This window comes from Ranitomeya imitator, chromosome 7 (genome assembly GCF_032444005.1).
Source record: "Ranitomeya imitator isolate aRanImi1 chromosome 7, aRanImi1.pri, whole genome shotgun sequence".
In the NCBI taxonomy this organism is placed as follows: Eukaryota; Metazoa; Chordata; class Amphibia; order Anura; family Dendrobatidae; genus Ranitomeya; species Ranitomeya imitator.
In genome coordinates this window covers 151908619-151924913 of record NC_091288.1, presented here as the reverse complement: position 1 = coordinate 151924913, position 16295 = coordinate 151908619, and positions in this window count along the sequence as shown.

Sequence of the window (16295 nt, the reverse complement as noted above, 5' to 3'; positions counted from 1 at the left end):
TTTTTACCTACCCACCTACGAGGTGTCTTTCAGCGGCTTACTCCCTTCTCTCAACTGGTAACCAATATACACTTATCTGCGCATGTGTGGGGGAATAGCAGGTGTATGACCAAATTAACGAAGCGTTCCAACAATATTGTTTTGCACGTATAGTCCCAATTAATCAAACTGTTCTCTCCAGGATTCTGACAAAAACTGTTTGAAATGTTGCAGCATTGTGCCCAACTTGTAGAGACGAAAAAATTTTGCAACCTTTTTTAGTTTTCCCCACGTCCGGCTAGCTTAGAAAAGCTGTCCTCTCTTTGTGGACAGAGCTTAGTGTGAAAAGGGTATGAAATAGCGTGGCTGGCAAACTAATCATAATTTACGGCTTCCCTCCACCCTCACAGTTCCTCCGTAAGTCCTCACATGTTCAGGATAATAGTTACATGTTGTATGCATCACATAGGATACACTGAGACTGCTGTATATAAATCACGTAGGGTACACTGAGTCTATGATGCCTAAAAAGATGTAAGGCAGCTCCAAGTGGCAACTTTATAGATTGTGTATAATATTGCTGAAACATTATTTTATCCCATGGTGACAGCAGGCACAATGGCTCCAGTTTCTTCATTCATTGACCCCCTGATACGCAGTTTAGATCTTGATCTAAGTTTAAGATTTTACTCTTGTGGGAATGTTTCTTTCAGTTCTATAGGTTGGATGTAAAGTATGTGAGTCCCTTCTGGTAACATAGCTGAATGTGAAGTCTGTGAGTCTCTCACAGTTGGATAGCCTAGATGCGAGGTCTGTGTCTCTCTCCAAGTATTATAGTCTGGAAATGAGCTGCTACCATTAATATAGGCTGGATGTGAGGCTCTCCCAGTAATATAGGTTAGATGTGAGGCCCTCCCAGTAATATAGGCTAGATGTGAGACCCTCTGAGTAATATAGGCTGGATGTGAGTCCCTCCCAGTAATACAAGCTGGATGTGAGGCCCTCCCAGTAATATAGGCTGGACGTGAGGCCCTCCCAGTAATATAGGCTGGATGTGAGGCCCTCCCAGTAATACAAGCTGGATGTGAGGCCCTCCCAGTAATATAGGCTGGATGTGAGGCCCTCCCAGTAATACAATCTGGACATGAGGCCCTCCTAGTAATACAAGCTGGACGTGAGGCCGTCCCAGTAATACAAGCTGGTCGTAAGGCCCTCCCAGTAATACAAGCTGGACGTGAGGTCCTCCCGGTAATATAGGCTGGACGTGAGGCCCTCCCAGTAATATAGGTTGGATGTGAGGCCCTCCCAGTAATACAAGCTGGACGTGAGGCCCTCCCAGTAATATAGGCTAGATGTGAGGCCCTCCCAGTAATATAGGCTGGACGTGAGGCCCTCCCAGTAATATAGGCTAGACGTGAGACCCTCCCAGTAATATAGGCTGAATGTGGGGCCCTTCCAGTAATATAGGCTAAACATGGGGCCCTCCCAGTAATATAGGTTTCATATGAAGTCTGTGTATCCAGTGTGTTCCTTCCTGTTTTCACTTGATTTCATATATCAGCACAAGTTGTGAGCTGTACTTATATCCTTGTCTATAGTCTGTTTTCTGTGCACTCTGATATACTCTCCACTGCAGATTTGTGCACAGAGCCTCCCAACTCTTGCTATCTTTAACCCCTTCAGAACCTTGGGATTTTGCTTTTTTTTTTCTTTTTTTGCTCCCCCGCTTTCCAGAGCCATAACTTTTTTTTATTTGTTCATCAATACGGCCATGAGAGGGCTTTTTTTTGCCTGATGAGTTGCACTTTTCAACAACACTATTGTTTTTACTATATATTGTACTGGAATGTGGGAAAAAAATTCCAAGCGTTGTGAAATTGCAAAAAAAGTGCAATTCCACAACACGCTACCTCCAGAATCCGGTTAGCAGAGGTCGGTTGCTTCTACTCTCTCGTCTTGTAGCTGCTCCCGTCTCCTCGCTTCGCAGGACTGGGGACCTTCCCACCTCTCCACCCCCTCCGGGGGTAAAGTGGAGCGGTGATGTGCGCGCCGGGGGCCTCCAGTAGCTTCCCGCTTCCTCCTCCCCCATCCTGCCATCTTCGGGGAGAGCTCGCTGGCCTGAGGTGGTGCGCCTCCTCTTCTGGGTCATCGCTGTGTGTTCCACTAGAGCGCGGGTCACTTCTGGAGGAGCGCGGGTCACTTCCACGGTGGAGCGCGCGCTGGCCGGCGCTTTCCTCCCTGGATCGGCGGCAACATCTGGGGGCGTTCAAAGGTGGTTTTTCCCCCCATTGGGCCAAGAAAGGGGGAGGAGGAGCACAGATGACGCTGGACCCTCGATCCTATAAAAGATCCGGGTGGGGAGTCACCAGGTAAGACACCTTGTCTGACGCTGACTGTGGACAGATAGACATAGACGGTAACAAGCCCCCTTCCTCTGCGTCTGCGGAGCCCAGCATACCCCCTCATACTGTAAGCAGGTGTCTGCCCCGGCTATCCAGTGTTTATTCCTTCAAGTGGCTTAGCAAACCTTCTCTCTCTATAAAAGGGCTCTGTCCCTAAGAGGACCAGCCGCAAGTGTAAAATATGTGCTGCCAGGCTCCCCTCTACATATGGGAAAAAGGTCTGCCAGTCCTGTACAGATGAGGTCTTATTCTCCGAGCAGCCCTCTCTCCTGGATAGCATCAGATCCCTCATTAAACAAGAAGTCCAGACCTCCATGGCTACCTTCTCTCAGGTCCCGTTGCCTCAACCACCTCCTTCTAAAAAAGAGGAAGAAGGCCCCAGTAGAATCGGACTCGGGCGAGATTCAGTCCTCGGGTTCGGAGGACGTTTGGCAGAATGAGGGTTCCACTTCTACCCCTAAAGAGAACAAAAAATACTAGTTTAGTTCTGAAGATATGGGTGAGTTGATCAGTATGGTGAGATGCACCATGGGGGTGGAGGAGGAAGAAGTTAAATTCACTGTACAGGACAAAGTGTTTGGGGGTCTGAAGCCCAAAGATCAAAAGGGGTTTCCTGTACACAAAAATATACAGGATCTGATCTTCCATGATTGGGGCCTCCCTGAAAAACTCCTTAGTGTGCCCTCAGAGCTAAAAAAAAAACGTTTCCCCCTGGACGGGATAGCTCCTTATGGGGAACCCCAAAAGATGATGTACAAGTGTCCTGGGTAACTAAAAAAACAGCCCTTCCCTCTGAGAACTCTTCCCAGCTCAAAGATCCAATGGATCGAAAAATAGCTTGTTAAGGAAGTCCTGAGACACCTCCACAAATTTACTGAAAACTAACATAGCCTCTAAATGTGTGGCCAGATCCCTGTTTCTCTGGTTACGCACACTTGAGGATCATCTGACACAGGGCACCTCAAGAGAGGAGATACTAGACTCCCTACCACTACTACAGAAGGCAACGGGGTTTCTAGCCAACGCCTCCGCTGAATCTGTCCGAGTAGCTGCAAAAGCTGCCGTCGTCTGCAACTCATCCAGGAGACAACTCTGGTTAAAATCTGGGGGGGGGTGACTCTATTCTTGACAACCAAACTTTCTGAAGCTGACAGCTGAGGATTGCAGCCAGCAACTGTCAGTTTTGCCTGGCTGGTTACTAAAAATACAAAGGAACCCATGCCAATTTTTAAAAAATGTATTTAGATTGCATGCTGATGAATACTCCCATCAGCCACACCTGCTCTCGGTTATTAGAAGCAGCAGGCATAGGCTGATGAGAGTAGTAGTCTTATCAGCTGACACCAGTGCCCGGAAGTAAACTTTTTACCTACTATCACAGCTGCAGGCTCACACTGTCATTTGACAGCGTGGGAACTGCAGCTGCCTGACCAGCAGTAATGATTTTACCACCAGAGGCAGTGCTTGCCATGCTGTCATGCACTTGACAGCATGAGAAACGCAGGGTGTTTTAGGTAATAATAATAATTTTTTTATTTATATAGCGCCAACATATTCCGCAGCACTTTACAATTAAGCGAGGACATGTACAGACAATAAATTCAATACAAGTTAAGACAATTTAAACAGTGACATTAGGGGTGAGGTCCCTACTCGTAAGGTTACAATCTACAAGGAAATGGGGGGACACGATAGGTGAAAAGTGCTTATTTCAGGTCTGGTAATTATAATAAATTGGGATTTTCATATAAAGCTGCATGATCCGGTCATCAGCCCGTGTGTTTTAAGTGCAATAGTCAAGTATCAAGTGCAGTTATCATGTGCATGGAGGGTGTGGAGACAGATGAGTAGTAGGGTGCAGATTCAGAGTAATATTTGGAAGGAGGGAACAGGGCAAAGTTAGTTTCTCTATCGCCTCTCATTGGGGGACACAGGGACCATGGGTGTATGCTGCTGCCACTAGGAGGCTGACATTATGCAAATAAAAAAGTTAGCTCCTCCTCTGCAGTGTACACCCCACCGACAGGAAGTAGGATATTCAGTTTTAGCTTAGTGTCAGTAGGAGGTGGACACGGGTCTTTCATTAGACCTTATCTACCTCAATGTGTGTTGTTTTCTTTCAGGTTTTCCGGAGGGATACAGGGTGAACAGTCGCACCTGTAGTCCCACTAGGCGGACTATGAGTACGGCGTGTACTGCCACCCCGTATCCTCATAGATCCCTCAGCAGGACCATGATCCTGGCACACAAGCGTGCTCAGAAGTCCGGTCCTGTATCCGTCCCCCACCCACTCGCCCACCAGAGCCTGTCGGTTGCGGAGACGAGGACGTCCATCAGCTCCTGGACGTCTCATTCCTCTTCAGGTTAGTAACGGCGTGGGATGTTTGAGGTGAGTATTTTCCCCATCCCATCCCAGATCATTCAAGGGGTTAAGTATACAGATGATGAAAGGTGAGTATTTTCCCCTCTGTCAGTTAGTAGCCTAAATCCTTCTAAGAGTAGGACTTGGGGGTTTTTGTATGGGGAAGGCACTGTGTCCCACGGTTTGGGGGTCCAGGGCTCTTACCTCACCCTGGATCTCTCTTCAGCTTCCCTTGTCCGGATAGTTCCACCTTTTTTCTCAGTATGGGTCCACCAGGGAGGGGGTTCATTGCGGCGGTAGCGCCGAGGCCTTGTAAGGTCTCCACGCTGTCTCTCCCCTCACGGCAGTCACCGGGCTCTAATCCAGGCCCCGGCTTCCATCTGGGCCTAGTCCGGCGCAGTGTCTCTGCCCCCCGCTCTCTTCATCGGGTGGGCTAGCCTTGCAGGGCCTCCATACCACGGCCTCTCTTCCCGCCGACCCCGGGGGCTAATTTAGGCCCCGGCTTCTGTTGGGGCCTAGTGCGGCGTTATGGCTCCGCCCCTCGTTCTTTTTTCCGGCGGGCTTTTCTCCCGTGCCTTCCCCCCTCTTCTCTCCGGCGCTTAGCCCCGCCCACTCCTCCTGGCCACAGCACAGACTGCGGCCGGCGCCATCTTGGTACCCTCAATCGTGCAGCTTCAGCGCCGGCTGCTTTCAGCGCCTCTTGGCTCATGCTGCGGACTTCAGTGCGCGGGGCCTTGCACCTTCGTGCCCTCCTTTTCAGCAGCGCACTTTTTTTGCACTGCTTCATGTACAGTCACTACTCCCGGCGTGTGGACCCAGCGGTGATGCCTCCTACAGGACCTGCTTTCCCTGACGACCTCCTCCATCCTCTACAGCCGAAGCTATCCACAGGACATCTGCTGTGAATAGCTCTGCACTGCAGTCTGATACCCTTCCTCTACTTTAGTCAGTCACCTTTTGTGCTCTCCTTGTAAGAGCAGGTTCCCCTTAGGTCAGTCCTCTCCCACCTGTCAGGATTGCAGCGACCCCATCGCTCAGGGCCCCCTCTCTGCCCCGAGTGAGAGTGAGGCCCCTATCCCAGAGTGGGCTTCCTCTCTGTCTCAATCTGTGGCGGATCTCACCAGGGTATCCCTGACCCCAGTGTCCGTTCTTGATAGGTTGCCCTTGCAGACCTCCGCGGTAGCCAGCGGGTCACAGGTAGCCCCGTCTGAGCCTACGCCTACCAGGATAGGCCATAAAGGGGTCCAGACGGGAGCGCCGTTCCGACTCCTCTTCCCGTTCCAACTCGCCTCACGGCCCATTTCAGCGGTCAGTTTCTTCCCGGTTCTCTCCCCCGAGTCAGGCGAGGCGTTCTCAGACGCACCTTCAGAGGGACGTTTTGGAGCTGCATTCTGACCAAATCGCTAACATGAGGGATATGGTTCAGAGCCTCATTGGAGCAATCAACCAGACCTGTGGCATCAAAGATTCCTCTATGGAACGCGCGGATCAGGCGGTTTCGTTTAGACGGTCGAAGCCACCTTCCAAGGTCTTCGCTTCTCACCCTGAATTCGAGGAGGTCCTGATGAGAGAAAAAGAGAAAGAAAAAGAGAATCTGACCAGACGCATTCAGAGAGGAAAGCGCCTTGGCATTTTATATCCTTTTTCTCCGGAGCTCACTGCTAATTGGACTACTCCTCCCTCGGTGGATCCTCCACTTTCCAGGCTGTCCACCAACACGGTCCTTCCGCTATCTGGCGGAGCATCTCTGAAAGATTCTAACTATAGAGTCATAGAATCCTTTGCGAAGTCAGCCTTTGAAATGGCTGCGTCTATTTTTGCCCGGACATTGCTTCCACTTGGGTTTGGCTCAAGGCCTGGCAGGCAGATTTGTCTTCTAAAAAGTCCCTTACCAGCCTGCCTTTCCAGGGTTCACGTCTCTTTGGTTCTAAGCTGGACCAAATCATTAAGGACGCCACCGGGGGCACAAGTCGCCCTCCTCCTAGACAGCAATTTCGGTCCTTTCGGCCTTTTCATCGCTTCGCGGCGTCCAACTCCTTTTCCCAGCAGCAACAGAGGCCACAGGCACGTCAAGAGAAGAAGACAGTTTCCTTTAGACCCACTCCTTCCTGGCGCTCTCACTACTCCCAGGGTAGATCCTCCAGGTCTAGGACTGGAGGATCCACCTCGGCATGACTCACGGCAAGACCCCAGCCCACTTTCCAGGCTGGGCGGCCATCTCCTCTTCTTCAGGGACGTCTGGATCTCCTCAGTAGAGGACGCATGGGCCAGGGAAGTTGTATCCTCGGGATACAAAATAGAGTTCGTTTCACAACCCAGGTATCGTTTCTTCGGATCCCGACCTCCAAGAGACCCCGCTCTAGTTCCGGGTTTCTTCGCAGCCATCGCTTCTCTCCTCAAAGCCGGAGTAATAGTTCCCATCCCAGAAAAAGAACGGTTCACTGGTTTTCTATTCCAATCTTTTTGTGATACCGAAAAAAAAAAAAAAAAAAGCAAGGTTCGTCCCATTCTGGATCTCAAATGGCTGAACTGGAGAGTTCGTCTGAGACACTTCAGGATGGAATCCCTTCGTTCAGTAATTGCTTCCATCGAGGCTCGAGAATTTCTGTGTTCCATAGATATTCAGGATGCCTACCTCCATGTCCCGATATTCCCGGAACATCACCGATTCCTGCGCTTTGCGGTGCTTCAGGACCATTTTCAGTTCGTAACCCTGCCGTTCGGTCTCGCAACCGCTCCCAGGGTTTTCACGAAGACCATGGCGGCGCTGATAGCCATCTTGAGGGTCAGGGGTCTTATTACTTTTTCTGTACCTCGGCGACATGCTTTTCAAGGCTATGTCCTTTTTTCTCAGGCTCACGAGAGCCCGTCCATCGTCCTCGACACCCTAGTCTTCTTCGTGTGGCTCGTCAACGAGAAGAAATCCTGTCTTGTTCCTTCCCGGCGCCTCGTTTTTCTGGGCACGCTCTTCGACACTCGTCAGACCAAAGTCTTCCTTCCCGAGGACAAGAGATCCATCCTTCGTCGGGACGTACGCTTGCTTCAGGGTCCTTTGCTTCCCTCCTTCTGATCGGCCATGAAGGTTCTGGGGAGGATGGTAGCAACATTGGAAGCGATTCCCTTCGCCCAATTTCACTCTCGACCTCTTCAGCAGGCCATTCTGTCACAGTGGGACAGGGCTGTCTTGTTCCTGGATCGTCCGATCCGACTGTATCCCCGAGTCAAACGGTCCCTCAACTGGTGGCTGATGTCACCTCTCATCACCCAGGGCAGGTCCTTCCTTCTAGTTCTCTGGCAGGTGGTGACGACGGACGCCAGCCTACTCGGCTGGGGCGCTGTGTTTCGCCACCTGACTGTTCGGGGTCGTTGGTCGGCGCAGGAGTCTTCTCTGCTGATCAATGTCCTCGAGATTCGGGCCATCTTTCTCTACCCTCGTCACTGGGAAAGGATTCTCTGGGGTCTACCTATCCGAATCCAGATGGACAATGCCATGGCGGTGGCATATGTCAACCATCAAAGGGGGACTCTGAGCTCCTTGGCCGAGGTATCTAAGATCCTCCTCTGGGCAGAGGCAACGGTTCCAGTGATATCCGTGGTGCATGTCCCCGGCATGGACAATTGGGCTGCCGACTTCCTCAGCCGTGAGGGTCTCGCGGCAGGGTAATGGTCCTTGCATCAGGGGGTCTTCCATCAGATTTGTCTTCGATGGGGGACTCCGGATGTGGACCTCACTGCGTCCCAAATGAACAGGAAGGTTCCTCAGTTCGTCTCCAGATCTCGCGACCCTCTCGCAGTAGGCATCTACACTCTGGCCATTCCTTGGTAGCAGTTCGAGGCCCCGTATCTGTTCCCATCCCCTCCCTTGGCCCAGGAGAGTTTGGTTTGCGGAGATCGTCAATCTTCTCGCGGACGCCCCCTGGCGCCTCCCAGACAGACCCGATCTGCTGTCCCAGGGTCCGATGTGCCACCCGAATTCTCGGTCGCTCAGGTTGACGGCGTGGCTGTTGAGACAGCAGTTCTAAGAGCGTCCGGCCTTTCGGACCGGGTGATTTACACCATGATCCAGGCTCGGAAGCCTTCATCTTCCACGATCTACTATCGTACCTGGAAGGCTTACGTCCGTTGGTACGAGTCCAACCGCGTTTCACCTATGTACTTTTCCCTGCCTTCCATCTTGGCCTTCCTACAGGCAGGACTGGGTTCAGGCCTTGCTCTGAGTTCCCTAAAGGGCCAGGTTTCTGCGCTCTCTATTCTTTTTCAGAAGACTGTCTTCTCGGCCACAGGTTAAGACCTTCCTTCAAGTAGTGGACCATGCTGTTCCTCCGTACAGGACCCCTGTGCACTCTTGGGTTTTAGATTTGGTGCTGGACGTTCTGAGGGTTTCCTCTTTTGCGCCTCAGGGAGGTTCCTCTGTCAGTTCTATCTTGGAAGGTGGCCTTTCTTGTGGCCATCACTCCTATCTGCCGCGTTTTCCGAGTTGGCGGCACTTTCTTGCCGACCTCCTTTCTTGGTTATCCACCAGGACAAGGTGGTCTTCAGGCCTCCGCCTTCCTTCCTTCCTACGGTGGTTTCCACCTCAACGAGGACATTGTTCTGCCTTCCTTTTGTCCAGCTCCGACTCATCCCCTGGAGCGATCGTTGAGCAAGCTGGACCTCGTCAGGGCGGTGAGGATCTACCTGGCTAGAACGGCCGTTTTCCAGAATACGGATTCTCTTTTCGTAATTTCTGATGGCACGCGTAGAGGCCTGCCGGATTTCAAGGCAACTATTGCTCGCTGGATCAGAACAGCAATTTTGAAGGCTTACCGGGTCAAGAACAGAGTGCTCCCTCCTGGGATAAAGGCTCACTCTACCCGGGCAGTCGGTGCTTCCTGTGCAGTACGCTACAGGGCTTTGTTTTGCAAAGCGGCAACCTGGTTTTCCATCAACACGTCCGCCAAATTTTACGATGTCCATACCTATGCTTCGGCGGGCGCCAGCCAGGTCAGAAGGATCCTGCAGGTGGCAGTGGTGGGTCCTCTGACCTGATGGAAGTCTGTTTTTCCCACCCCAGGGACGGCTTTGGGACGTCCCATGGTTCCTGTGTCTCCTAATGAGAGGAGATAGAGAAAACAGGATTTTTGGTTGCTTACTGTAAAATCTGTTTCTCGGAGCCTTCATTGGGGGACAAAGCAACCTCGCAAGTTGAACAGCTCTGTTTATTGTGTTATACTGTTAACGTTGGAGTTCTTTGGACACTCTTTGAGTGTTTGAAACTGTTAATCTGTGGAGCGCTGCGGAATTTGTTGGCGCTATATGAATAAAGATTATTATATTATTATTCTTTCTCTTTTACACGTTGCTTCTCCTACTAATTTCTCACTAACTGAATATCCTACTTCCTGTCGGTGGGGTGTACACTGTAGAGGAGGAGCTAACTTTTTTATTTGCATAGTGTCAGCCTCCTAGTGGCAGCAGCATACACCCATGGTTCCTGTGTCCCCCAATGAAGGCTCCGAGAAACAGATTTTACGGTAAACAACCAAAAATCCTGTTTTACTGAGTAGTTGATGTGGTAGACTTGTTTGAAGAGATGAGTTTTTAAAGCGTGCTTGAATAGGTCGGGGCTCGGTGCCGAACTCAAATAGTAACATGGACTTCCTGGTGAAGTCTGTGTTCGAAGGTCCGTGCCAGAACAGTAGGTGTTCAGTTCGGACCTCGAACTTTACTATTCGGGTTCGCCCATCTCTACTTGTTACATATCATGTTCTATTGGTGGACCGTTGTTTTTCTCGCTTAACCAGACCTTTTTCATTGAACTGATGTTATATGCTTACCACCTTAGAGGTATCCAAATCTTGTAATATCAATATTAGTACATTTTAAAGAGATATTTATACCGTATCAGTTCTTACTTGGACATGTCCTTTACATGTTTAGATCTGTTGGTGTTCAACATTACTTCTATTGTACATGAGTTCTATGTGTTTGATATTATCCTGTTAAAAGTATATTTGTTTTGAGTAGGCTTGTATATTTATTTGCTCGTACAGTATGTCATGTGCATTGAGATGCGCCTTTTGCATATTAATACCATACTTCAATTATTAGATGCCTGTCGTGCAGTTTCTATGGGCAAATACCATTGCCATTACTGTATTTGTTTCTACTCATGCGTGCACTCTCTTTTGGGAGCACTTCCTATGCATGCGCAGTTTTGCCATTGACACGTGCTGATTCATTTCTGCGCCTACGAGTGCACCCATATGTGGTTTAATTTTCTGGGAATGACCTCATTATGTTTCAGTGACACATGTAGTATGATGTGCCTCTGACGCATGCACAACAATTGGCAATTGGTTTTACCACTATCCTACAAGATGTATTTAAGCGCAATACAACTTATCCTCCCTGTCTCACAACCCTAAACAGTTATTCAACACCTTCAACTCTCTCCTCCGTCCCCCAGCACCTCTTCCCTCCCCACTCATCTCAGCTGAAGACTTTGCCTCATTTTTCAAGCAGAAGATTGAGAACATCAGAGACAGTTTTAGTCGACAACCCCCAGAGCCCTTCCTCCCAACTACCCAGCCCTCCACCTCCAAAACCAACTTCTCCACTATTACAGAAGATAGACTCTCCACTCTACTCTCAAGATCTCATCTCACCACCTTCCCACTTCATCTCAAACCTCACCACGGTCTTCATCCCAACTCTAACCCATCTTTTCAACCTATCACTAACAACTGGTGTTTTCCCATCAAGCTTTAAACATGCCTCCATCACACCTATCCTCAAAAAGCCCTCTCTTGACCCATCCTCTGTATCTAGCTATTGCCCTATATCACTTCTCCCCTATGCCTCCAAACTACTGGAACAACACGTCCATCTTGAACTGTCCTCCCATCTATCTTCTTGCTCCCTTTTCAACGGCTTACAATCAGGCTTCCGGTCACACCACTCCACTGAAACTGCCCTAACTAAGGTCACCAATGACCTATTAACCGCCAAGAGCAAGAGACACTACTCTATCCTCCTACTCCTGGACCTGTCCTCTGCCTTTGACACAGTGGACCATTCCCTATTACTGCAGATCCTCTCATCCCTTGGAATCGCAGACTTGGCTCTATCCTGGATCTCGTCATACCTAATTGATCGAACATTCAGCGTCTCCCACTCACACACCACCTCCTCACCTCGCCCCCTATCTGTCAGAGTCTCGCAAGGTTCAGTTCTAGGGCCCCTGCTCTTCTCCATCTACACTTTTGGCTTGCGACAGCTCATAGAATCTCACGGTTTTCAGTATCATCTCTATGCTGATGACACACAGATCTACATCTCTGGACCAGATATCACCACCCTACTAACCAGAATCCCTCAATGTCTAACCGCTGTTTCATCCTTTTTCTCCGTTAGATTTCTAAAACTTAACATGGACAAAACAGAATTCATTGTCTTTCCCCCATCTCACGCGATCCCCCAACGAACCTATCCATTACAGTAAACGGCTGCCCAGTCCCACAAGCTCACTGTCTCGGGGTAATTCTTGACACTCATCTCTCCTTCAAACCGCATATCCAAGCCCTTTCCACTTCCTGCCGCCTTCAACTCAAAAATATTTCACGGATCCGTACATTCCTAAACCAAGAATCTGCAAAAACCCTAGTCCATGCTCTCATCATCTCCCACCTCGACTACTGTAACCTCCTGCTCTGTGGCCTCCCCTCTAACACTCTCGCACCCCTCAAATATATTCTAAACTCAGCTGCCCGACTAATCCACCTGTTCCCCCACTATTCCCTGGCCTCTCCTGTTGTGAATTCTGCTTTTGGGTTCCCTCCAGTGGTTGTAGGTGGGAATGCAGTTGTCTCTGAGTCACAGTCCTGGCCAGGTGTATCTGCTGATTGCAGTTCTGACTGGGATATTTAGGTGTGCAGGATTCATTAGTCCTTTCCAGTTGTCAATGTTTCTTGTAAAGTGTTGGATCACTTTTTGGCTTCTCCTGCTTAGCTGCCAATTTAGCAAAGATAAGTGTCTGTTTCTTTTTCTGTGGCACACATGCAGTGTGCTTATATTCTGTGCTATTCATTTGTTTTTCTCTTGTCCAGCTTAGACTGTGTCAGTGTTTTCTCAGTCTTGTTCGATTCTCTGGAGTTGCAGATATACGCTCCACATCTTTAGTTAGATGGTGGAGTTTTTGTATGTTCTGCTGTGGATATTTGTGGAAGGATTTTTAATACTGACCGCTTAGTATCCTGTCCTATCCTTTCCTATTTAGCTAGTGTGGCCTCATTTGCTAAATCCTGTTTCCTGCCTGCGTGTGTCTTTTCTTCTACTACTCACAGTCAATATTTGTGGGGGGCTGCCTATCCTTTGGGGTTCTGAGGCAAGGTAGAATTCCTATTTCCATCTATAGGGGTATTTAGTCCTCCGGCTGTGTCGAGGTGTCTAGGTTTTGTTAGGCACACCCCACGGCTACTTCTAGTTGCGGTGTTAAGATCAGGGTTTGCGGTCAGTATAGTTACCACCTACTCCAGTGAAAGTTTTCATGCTGCTCCAAGGTCACCTGATCATAACACTCTCCCCTCTGTCAATCCCTTCACTGGCTCCCCATTACCCAGAGACTCCAGTACAAAAGCCTAACCTTGACATACAAAGCCATCCACAACATGTCTCCTACATACATCTGTGACCTCGTCTCCCGGTATTTTCTTGCACGCAACCTCCGATCCTCACAAGATCTCCTTCTCTACTCCCCTCTTATCTCCTCTTCCCACACTCGCATACAAGATTTCTCTCGCGCATCACCCCTACTCTGGAATTCTCTACCACAACATATCAGACTCTCACCTACCATCGAAACCTTCAAAAAGAACCTGAAGATTTACCTCTTCCGGCAAGCCTACAACCTGCAGTAACCACCGATCAACCAAACCACTGCACTACCAGCTCCATCCTCACCTACTGTATCCTCACCCATCCCTTGTAGACTGTGAGCCCTCGCGGGCAGGGTCCTCTCTCCTCCTGTACCAGTCGTGACTTGTATTGTTCAAGATTATTGTACCTGTTTTTATTATGTATACCCCTCCTCACATGTAAAGCGCATGTATAGAATAAATGGCGCTATAATAATAAATAATACTACACATATTGGTGTTCTATTTGTTGATGGACTTCTCATGATGCTGATTGTATCTTACCGGTAAACAATGATTTGAAATATATATATATATATATATATATATTATATATACATATGCACACACAGACATTTCTTGCCCTTGTACTTCCCCTGAAGAAGCTGCTCCATAGCAGTGATACGTGTGGGGGGTCTGCCTTTTCTGACAGCCTCATGGTACACCTCTGGTTTTGGATTCCATATTGTGGACTGGATTTGTTCTAAAATAGTATGGTGTATTGCTTAGTCACCTATAGGTGTTTATGTAATGCCCTTTTCTTTCTTTGCATTTGAAGACAAAATAGCAGAAACCCCCACAATTGACCCCCTTTGGAAACTACACCCCTCAAGGAATTTATCAATAAGTGTGGGGAGCATCTTGAACACACTGTTGCTTCATAGAATGTTATAATATTGGCCATAAATACCATACATAAAAAAAACCTTTTCAATAAAATTGCCGTTTTAGCCCCAAATTTGTCATTTTCACAAAGTTAACAGGAGAAACTGGACCCCCACAATTTGTTGTGCTACCATTCTTGAGTACGCCGATACCCCACATGTGGTGAGAAATTCTTGTTTGAGTACGCAGCAGGGCTCAGAGGGGAAGGAACGCCATTTGAAATTTGGTATGCAATTATTGGTAAAACAGATTGCGGGCACCATGTCACATTAGGAGACTCCCTGAGATGTCAAAACAGCAGAACCCCCACAAATGATCCCATTTTGAATACTACACCTCTCCAGGAATTCATTGAGGGCTGTAATGAGCATTTTAAACCCTAAAATGTTTTAGCTCCAAGTTTTTAATTTTCAAAAGTGCAAATTGGAGAGAAAAACTTTGTAACAAAATTTCTCTTGAGTACAATGATACCTCATATGCCATTAGAAACTATTTTTCAGGCACGGTGCAATGTTCAGAAGGGATGAAGCTCCATATTGGACTTCAGATTTTGCAGGAATAAGTTGCTGTTCCTATATCACATTGCCAGAGCGCCTGTGGTGCCAGAGCAACAGAACCCCCCATAAGTGACCCCCTTTTGCAAACTAGACCCTTCAATTACGTAATTCATCTAGGGGTGCAATGATTATATTGACACCACAATTGTGTCACAGAATTTTATACATTTCGGCGGTAAAGAAAAAACAATTATTTTTTGCCACTAAAATGTTTTATCCCCAGATTTTACATTTTCACAAGGGAATATTGGTAAAAAAAAAAAAGTCCCCATAATGTGTCACTCCTGAATGTGGCAATACCCACACGTAGTTGTAATTACTGTTTCACCACACGGGTGGGCTCGAGAGGGAAGGAGCGGTTTCCCTTTAGTAGTTTACTGACTCCATTTGCGGAGCCCCAAAGTGCCACAACAGCAGAAAAGGCCCTCAATTGACCTCATTTTTGGAAACTACACCCCTCAGGGGTTTCATCTCAATCATGTATTTCAGAGATGTAGATGAAAACCCCGATGTAAGTACTCAGTGCGCAGGATAAATGCAAGCAGAGCCTTAAAAATGATCCAAAATGCCACCAATAAAAACTTAAAAGCAGTCAATAAAACTCAGGTCCATTATCTGCTAACAGAAATAGAGGGGGTGTCCACATTACTGGTAGCACAAAGGCTCTGGAAGAGCGCTATGGCTCCTCTCGAAAGAAATCTAGGAAAATCTGTGCTCTCACATGCCCCCCTCCCTTCTCAGCCCCACAATGTACCTAAACCACATGTGCGCCCACATAATCTGGCATTACTGTAGCAAAGTGACTCAATTTATGTGGAGTATGTCTCCAGAAGCACGAGCTGGGTATAATGTATGTGAACTACAATGGCAGATTTCAAATTTTCACTTTGCAACATCCATTGCTGCTTGTTTTTTGGAAATCACCCATGGAACGAAAATCATCACTACACCTAGAATTGAATTCCCAGAGGGATCCGGTCACTATAATGAGGCAGCAGGGTTAGGCCTCTCTGACATGTCTGGATATTATCGGAAAACCCAGTACCGATGCTATCCATGTTCATTTGCACCATCAGTGTGTGAAATAGCAGTACAGTTACCGTAGTTCTGTTCTCAGGAGTCGGGTGCTGAATCAAACTCTCTTCATTGTCGCCTTGCGATCAGTGAGACCAGGCGACACGGATGACACTTGTAGCCAACACACGCCGCCCGGGAATAGCACTAACTGAAAGTCTTATCATTGCCTCGTCTCCCTTCAATCAGGCGACGCTGATGAGACTTGTAGTCAGCACCCGCTGTCTGTGTATCGGGTGAATTAAATACAAAAAACGGCATGGGGTCCCCCTTAATTTTTCTAACCAGCTGAGATAAAGACGACAGCTGGGGGCTGTTATTATTCTGGAAAGGGGACAATAGCAATAAAGGCTCCCAGCCT